We start from the raw sequence: 8,072 nt of genomic DNA on the forward strand, positions 1-8,072 counted from the left end.
CCTTGCGGCCTGTTCTGAAGCAGAATTTAATGGCCGCGACGTCTTCGTCCGTTAATCTCTCCTGGTTCTGCTTCCTGATGCAGCTCGTTACTTCCTTGTCCGGCATTTCCCGTGGTACATCGTACAATATTACCCGGGGCAGCCTCTTCTGCGGCGTGCTGGCTTTTAGGCCGGCCTCCTTTAACTTGGCATTCTCCGTGAACGCTTTTAGGCCTTCAGGGTTCGCCGTTTCCACGACTAGCCCGTTTCCGCTGATCTTCTTCACTGCGGTGATCTGGATACCCTTCTTCCGTGGGTTCACCAGCGTGAAGACCGCCTCCCGCGCTTCCTCGCTCGTTTTTATCTCGGATTCCGACGACTCCGGTCGGATTATCACCGCGTTAGTAGGTGGTTTGACAGCGATTTGTCCCACCATACTGTTCTTCATTTTTACTTTGTCCGCGTAGGAGGGTTGCTTTGGCTCCAACCTTGTTTTGACTGCCGTTTCAAGCCGCTTGCTCGTTTGTAGCGTCTTGTTGACGGCACTCAGTATCGCCATTCCTTTCTTCTCCGCGGCGGTGCTCTGGTCCAGCTTCCCGGTGAGGTAGCTATTGTGGAGTAGGAGTTCTTCCACTATACCTCTCATGTCTCGAAAGTACCGCATGATGGTTGCGGTGTGCTCTTTGCTAACCTTCTTGTTTGGGTCCAAACAGAAGGCTGATACGCCCTTTTCTATTTCCCCTGCCTGTGCTCTCAAGTCTGACACAGCGCGGGGTTTGTCTACTGCTGCGGGCGATTGCTGCTGCCTCGCCTCTTCTCCTTTTTCTTTCTCCTCCGTTTTCTTCCTTTTCTCCTGAGGAGGGCTTTTGCCTTCCACCTTTTGTATTTTCAGTGGTTGAAGAACCACTCTTGCTTTCGTAGCTGTTGGGGATTGACCCTTCGTAGCCATTTTTTATCTTTTTTCTTTCCTTTTTAAAGTTTTATTCCCGGAGCGTCGGCGCTTGCGCTACCGCCGTTTTCGGTAAGTCCAACCAACCGTAAAAAGCCCTCCGTAGGTTCGATCTCACTGTCTCCTGGCCCGTCCGCGGCGTAACTTCTTCCACCGTCGGTAACTGGCACTTCTGTTAGCGCGGTTTCAAAGTAGCCCGTGCGGCGCGCGATCGCGCGATCCCAAGATGTCTACCTCGGCACAAAACCTCACCACACGTTTTCACCGTCCTCACGCTTTCTGTAAAAGCGATCCACACTGCACTTTATCGCCACTTCCCTTCCAAAGCACTTCCCACTTCACTTTTTCGTTATTTTCTCGCACGACCTCTTCGATTTTCCACAAAACTCGAACGCGGGTACGGAGCGACGATGGTACCGATAGCACTCAGTATGCCGCCATCTTGTGGACTGGTAGTAGATAGGGACATGTAGTTTGGTTCCTGGTGTCGGGTGCTTTCCTAAGATTTAGTATCTATACAGCGCCCGGGCAACCCTAGAAGCCATTTGCGGAGTTGGGATACGCCCAACCAGCGCACTCGGTACACAGTACCGGTTACCTACTTTTTCGCCCGCAGGAGGCTCTTTCGTCTCAGGTCAAACGGGGCGCTTTCCAAGCCCTTCCGTCTTCCGGGACGGTATCCGGAGCAGGTGGGACGCTGCTCACCCGCCGAAGGCGGCTCAGGGGACTTTGTCCCCCTTAATCCAGCCCTCTTGCCAGCACTGGGCCACAACCACTGCCACCACGAGTCCTTGCCCAAGTTGGTCGAGCCAAGGGTTCGCTACGCCCTCAGGGCTACACTCGACCGCCCGTGGTACCGTTCATTGTCAACGGTGGGACCACGCATGTGGATGTACCGCCACGTATCTGCCGCACGGTTTACCTGCACACCGTACGGTCAGACCCAGATGAGACTCACGTAAGCGGGAGTTGAGGAAATGTACCTCGGCGGCTCTCCCGACGGTCTCACCCCTGGCATCAGGATCGTGGGTGCGCTACTACCCATAGGTTCCGTGGAGAAGACACAGTCTTACACCACGGCATCCTTCCTTGCGGTGTACATAGAGGACTCACGTAAGCGGGACGCTTGTCCCGACGGTCCTCCCTGGCTGCGGGACCGTGGGTTTGCCAGCCCCCATAGACTCGCTTAAGCGAATCCTCCCTGCGGAGAGTAGATAGGGACATGTAGTTTGGTTCCTGGTGTCGGGTGCTTTCCTAAGATTTAGTATCTATACAGCGCCCGGGCAACCCTAGAAGCCATTTGCGGAGTTGGGATACGCCCAACCAGCGCACTCGGTACACAGTACCGGTTACCTAATTTTTCGCCCGCAGGAGGCTCTTTCGTCTCAGGTCGAACGGGGCGCTTTCCAAGCCCTTCCGTCTTCCGGGACGGTATCCGGAGCAGGTGGGACGCTGCTCACCCGCCGAAGGCGGCTCAGGGGACTTTGTCCCCCTTAATCCAGCCCTCTTGCCAGCACTTGGCCACAACCACTGCCACCACGAGTCCTTGCCCAAGTTGGTCGAGCCAAGGGTTCGCTACGCCCTCAGGGCTACACTCGACCGCCCGTGGTACCGTTCATTGTCAACGGTGGGACCACGCATGTGGATGTACCGCCACGTATCTGCCGCACGGTTTACCTGCACACCGTACGGTCAGACCCAGATGAGACTCACGTAAGCGGGAGTTGAGGAAATGTACCTCGGCGGCTCTCCCGACGGTCTCACCCTTGGCATCAGGATCGTGGGTGCGCTACTACCCATAGGTTCCGTGGAGAAGACACAGTCTTACACCACGGCATCCTTCCTTGCGGTGTACATAGAGGACTCACGTAAGCGGGACGCTTGTCCCGACGGTCCTCCCTGGCTGCGGGACCGTGGGTTTGCCAGCCCCCATAGACTCGCTTAAGCGAATCCTCCCTGCGGAGAGTAGATAGGGACAGAGGGAATCTCGTTAATCCATTCATGCGCGTCACTAATTAGATGACGAGGCATTTGGCTACCTTAAGAGAGTCATAGTTACTCCCGCCGTTTACCCGCGCTTTTTTGAATTTCTTCACGTTGACATTCAGAGCACTGGGCAGAAATCACATTGCGTCAACACCCTTGGGGGCCATCGCAATGCTTTGTTTTAATTAGACAGTCGGATTCCCCTAGTCCGTGCCAGTTCTGAGCTGAGCGTTGAATGGCGGCCGAAGAGAACGACCGCGACGGTAGAACCGCCGCGGAAGCCTCGCAGCAAGGAAGATCCGCGGGAGGCCAAGGCACGGGACCGAGCTCGGATCCGGGGTGCGCGACGATATCCACTCCCGAGAGAGATAGATACGCCGCGTCCCGTTCAGCTCGCCCAGGCCCGGCACGTCAGCCAAACCCGCTTCCCGACCAAGCCCGACACGCCCCGCTCCTCAGAGCCAATCCTTATTCCGAAGTTACGGATCCAATTTGCCGACTTCCCTTACCTACATTAATCTATCGACTAGAGGCTCTTTGCCTTGGAGACCTGCTGCGGATATGGGTACGAACCGGCGCGACACCTCCACGTGGCCCTCTCCTGGATTTTCAAGGTCCGAGGGGAAGATCCGGACACCGCCGCAACTGCGGTGCTCTTCGCGTTCCAAACCCTATCTCCCTGCTAGAGGCTTCCAGGGAACTCGAACGCTTATACAGAAAAGAAAACTCTTCCCGGATCTCCCGACGGCGTCTCCAGGTCATTTTGGGTTACCCCGACGAACACTCTTACGGGGGCCCGAATGGTATGCGGTTCCGCTGCCGGGTTCCGGAATAGGAACCGGATTCCCTTTCGCCCAATGGGTGTGTATCTTTCGCTCATATATTTGTTTGTTGTTGTTGTTGCGATTTTTGTGTATGATCTTAGGACACCTCATCTGCATAGGATTTCTCTTAGGGCTTAGGATCGACTGACTCGTGTGCAACGGCTGTTCCCACGAAACCCTTCTCCACGTCAGTCCTCCAGGGCCTCGCTGGAGTATTTGCTACTACCACCAAGATCTGCACCGACGGCGGCTCCAGGCAGGCTCGCGCCCAGGCCCTTCTGCGCACACCGCCGCGACCCTCCTACTCGTCAGAGCTTCATGAAGGACGGTCCCGGATCCCGCGAGGAGATCGCGAGACTCGCGTGCCTTCCCACTTGCCACTGACGGCGGAGTATAGGCGCGACGCTTCAGCGCCATCCATTTCCAGGGCTAGTTGCTTCGGCAGGTGAGTTGTTACACACTCCTTAGCGGATTCCGACTTCCATGGCCACCGTCCTGCTGTCTTAAGCAACCAACGCCTTTCATGGTATCCCATAAGCGTCGACTTAGGCGCCTTAACTCCCCGTTTGGTTCATCCCACAGCGCCAGTTCTGCTTACCAAAATTGGCCCACTTGGCACTCTGATCCAATATCTCGTGGCTTCATGATCCAAGCAAGCCAGAGATCTCACCCATTTAAAGTTTGAGAATAGGTTGAGGTCGTTTCGGCCCCAAGGCCTCTAATCATTCGCTTTACCAGATGCGACTCGCACGCGTTCGATGAGAACGGTCGAGTGCCAGCTATCCTGAGGGAAACTTCGGAGGGAACCAGCTACTAGATGGTTCGATTAGTCTTTCGCCCCTATACCCAGTTCCGACGATCGATTTGCACGTCAGAATCGCTACGGACCTCCATCAGGGTTTCCCCTGACTTCGTCCGGACCAGGCATAGTTCACCATCTTTCGGGTCCCAACGTGTACGCTCTAGGTGCGCCTCTCCTCGCAATGAGAACGAGACGCCCCGGGAGTGCGAGGCCGCATAGTTGCGCGGCCCATCCTCCCTCCATCGACGCGAACGCCGATTTTCACTTTCATTTCGCCTTTGGGTTTCAAATGTCCCAATGACTCGCGCACATGTTAGACTCCTTGGTCCGTGTTTCAAGACGGGTCCTGAGAGTACCCAAAGCAATAGCGTCGCCGACCGGTAATTCGAGACTCGGCCAGTCCAAGAAATCCGCACTGCTAACAGCTGCCGCATACCCGAGCACGGAACGTAAGTCCGAGACTACGGAGTAAGGGCGAAGCTTGCGGCGGTCTAGACGCACACACATTCGAGAATGGATTGGTTGCGGCCCGATACCGTGAGTGTACCGTCGTGCGGTCGGCCGGGCGACCGAGGGTCTGACGCGTGCGCCGAAGCGACGCGACAGGCGCCCGCTCGGGCCGTAGACCGACACACAACGGGTCGCGACGTTCTACTAGGGGAGAAGTGCACGACTACGACACCGGTGCGTTCGACACCGAGGATGGCGTGCCCTCGCTAGTGAGCTCCCGAAGGCCCACCCGGAGCATCGCTCATCAACGGGAACCGGCGCCGTCGACGATGAATCTCCCCATTCGATCTTTTGGGTTTCTCAGGTTTACCCCTGAACGGTTTCACGTACTCTTGAACTCTCTCTTCAAAGTTCTTTTCAACTTTCCCTCACGGTACCCAATTTCGCTATCGGTCTCGTGGTTGTATTTAGCCTTAGATGGAGTTTACCACCAACTTAGGGCTGCACTCTCAAGCAGCCCGACTCTAAGGAGAGATCCTCCCGGGACGCGTTCCGGTCGCTACGGGCCTGGCACCCTCTGTGGGTACATGGCCCCATTCAAGATGGACTTGGACGCGGTTCGACGTCTCGGGGCAATCGGATCCTCCCGAACACTACATTTCCCAACGGCGGAACCGCGGGATTCAGTGCTGGGCTAATTCCTGTTCGCTCGCCGCTACTAAGGAAATCCTTGTTAGTTTCTTTTCCTCCGCTTAGTAATATGCTGAAATTCAGCGGGTGATCTCGCCTACTCTGAGGTCGCTTCAACGTCACGACGCGAAACGAAAATTCGTTCGTGTCGTGTTTTGCGTAGACTCGCAGAAAAAACGAAAGCTCGGAAAGATTCGGTGCGAGAGAAGGTAAGGTGTGTATTTCTCTGTGCGAAAATCGCCTCAAAGAGAAAAAAATTCGAATAGAAGGAGAACACTCACTCTCTATTCGATATACAATATATGTATGTACGAGCGTTTTATGCATCTCGCCAAAGTGCCAAACTTCGTTCGTCGTATCATGTTCGAGCTAAGACTCACGCAAGACATCCGTGTAACGATCGTCCGGTTTTTAACGTCCGTCCTCTTTTTCTCCTACAGCCGTTTCTCTTCTCTCGACGATTCCAGCGGTCCCCGGTATGGGAACTCACGCAAGTGAAAAAGCGAGCGAGACGTACCGTCGGGTGTGTGTGTGTTCGGGGACTGGACGACCGGCGCGACGTTAGGATGCGCGGTCCAGCGATAGACGACGAAGAGGCATGGGATGACCAACACTCTCTTTTCTCTATTCTCGAAGCGCCGAATTGCCATAAAAAAAAAATCACACGCGCGCACGACATAGTCGTACGCGCGTGTATACCTCGTCTCTCTCAAAGTTTTCTTCTCGAGCCTCGCCAAAGGGGATCGTCTTCTTCCTCGTCTACGATCTCTCCGACGACGACCGTACGAACAACTTCGTAACGGACTCACATGCGCATCTTCCTCGGGTACAGAAACGCTGCGGAAAACACCTCGAGCTTGTAGTACAGCGGCACCCGTGTATAGCCGATCTTAGACACACGCTAGTTCGCACACGCATTACATATATATAATATGTAAGATTTCCGACGAACGTGGCTTTTTGGGAGCCAGGCGCGCGGGCAGAGAGATACACGACGACGGGGAAAATTCGTCCCGATACGAGTACGTGTACTCTCCGATCTCCGCGCTACGCTGGGGATCATACCTCCCTAAGTCGTCAGAGCGTTCGAAGAAATCTCGCGTGTGCGTTCCCGGATCTACGGCTGATACTTTCGGGGCTTGTAAAAAAGCACAGAGCGTGTAAAACGCAACGACGACCCATCGATGCGACGGTCCTCGTTGTTGTCAGTCGCTTTCGCGAAGAGACGGAGTGGGCATTCGATCCCTGGGGCTGTACGAGAGTCTTAAGAAAAGACGGTAGATTATGGCAAAGTTTCGCACGCCATCGAGTTTAGGTTTTTGGTTCTCTCTTCTCTCCTCTCGCGACCGAGTTCCCATATTTGCTTTCTCTCTCTCAGTCTCGCCAAATATAATATTCGTTTAAGACGACGTCGGGGGCGCGGACCTTCGTGCGTCGAACACCGGCAAACGTAGCATATATCGCCTGATATGAAAAAAAATCGGTCACGAGGAGAACACTACGAGTATATACGTTCGATAACCGATACACGAAGCGGTGCATAAGCGGGCGGTCGCCCTCGTAAGGACGACTCACGACGCCGCGAGCACTCACGCAGGTCCGTGACGGTTCTCTCCGCTCGTATTCGTATCCCTTCGTATACCTTCGTCCGACTCTGAAACGTTCTCTTATAATTTTTAAGAAGAACGACGGCGGGTTGTCAAGGCAAGAAGGGACAGAGAGAGACAGAGGTAGAGTTGCGTAGTCTCCCGTGAACACGATAGATTATATATCGAGCATGCGTACGACTTGCACGGTCTCTGCACGACCGCGACGAACGCCGACGAGCGTCCAACAATCGCTCGTACGTCGCGTATGTTCTCTCCGTCCGCTCTTATTCGTATCCTCGTTCTTGTACCTTCGTCCGACTCTGAAACGTTCTCTTATATAAAGAAGAACGACGGCGGGTTGTTAAGGCAAGAAGGGACAGAGAGAGACAGATACGGCGAGTGACGATACGCAACGCAAGCAGTCTTAGGTTTACGTGAGCAACCCTCAGCCAGGCGTGGTCCAGGAATTGTATCCGTGGACCGCAATGTGCGTTCGAAATGTCGATGTTCATGTGTCCCGCAGTTCACACGTTGACGCGCAATTAGCTGCGTTCTTCATCGACCCACGAGCCAAGTGATCCACCGTTCAGGGTAATCTTTTATAAATTTACAACAGTTCAGTACTCAAATGTACTCTTCTCGGTTCTATCGAAGCCGAGTTCCGTCACGTTCGACCAACGGGAATCGAACGCGCAGAAGTCGCCATAGGATTGACGACACAAAACGTTCGAAAAAAAAAGAAACCGACGAACGCGCGAAGATACGCGCGTTCGCCGGCCGGGCGTAAAGTACATTATGATATA

General features: G+C 54.6%; 1 non-coding gene and 1 pseudogene across 1 annotated transcript; both read right to left on the reverse strand.

Moving 5' to 3' along the window:
• Positions 1 to 2,863: 2,863 nt before the first annotated feature.
• Positions 2,864 to 5,791, reverse strand: LOC117241561 (annotated as a pseudogene).
• Positions 5,792 to 7,708: 1,917 nt separating this feature from the next.
• On the reverse strand, positions 7,709 to 7,863 carry LOC117241560. The gene has a single exon (XR_004495056.1). It is a non-coding gene; the product is annotated as a 5.8S ribosomal RNA (ribosomal RNA).
• Positions 7,864 to 8,072: the final 209 nt, after the last annotated feature.

This window comes from Bombus vosnesenskii, unplaced genomic scaffold, assembly GCF_011952255.1.
Source record: "Bombus vosnesenskii isolate JDL3184/JDL3185 unplaced genomic scaffold, Bvos_JDL3184-5_v1.1 scf7180000016116, whole genome shotgun sequence".
Taxonomy (NCBI): domain Eukaryota; kingdom Metazoa; phylum Arthropoda; class Insecta; order Hymenoptera; family Apidae; genus Bombus; species Bombus vosnesenskii.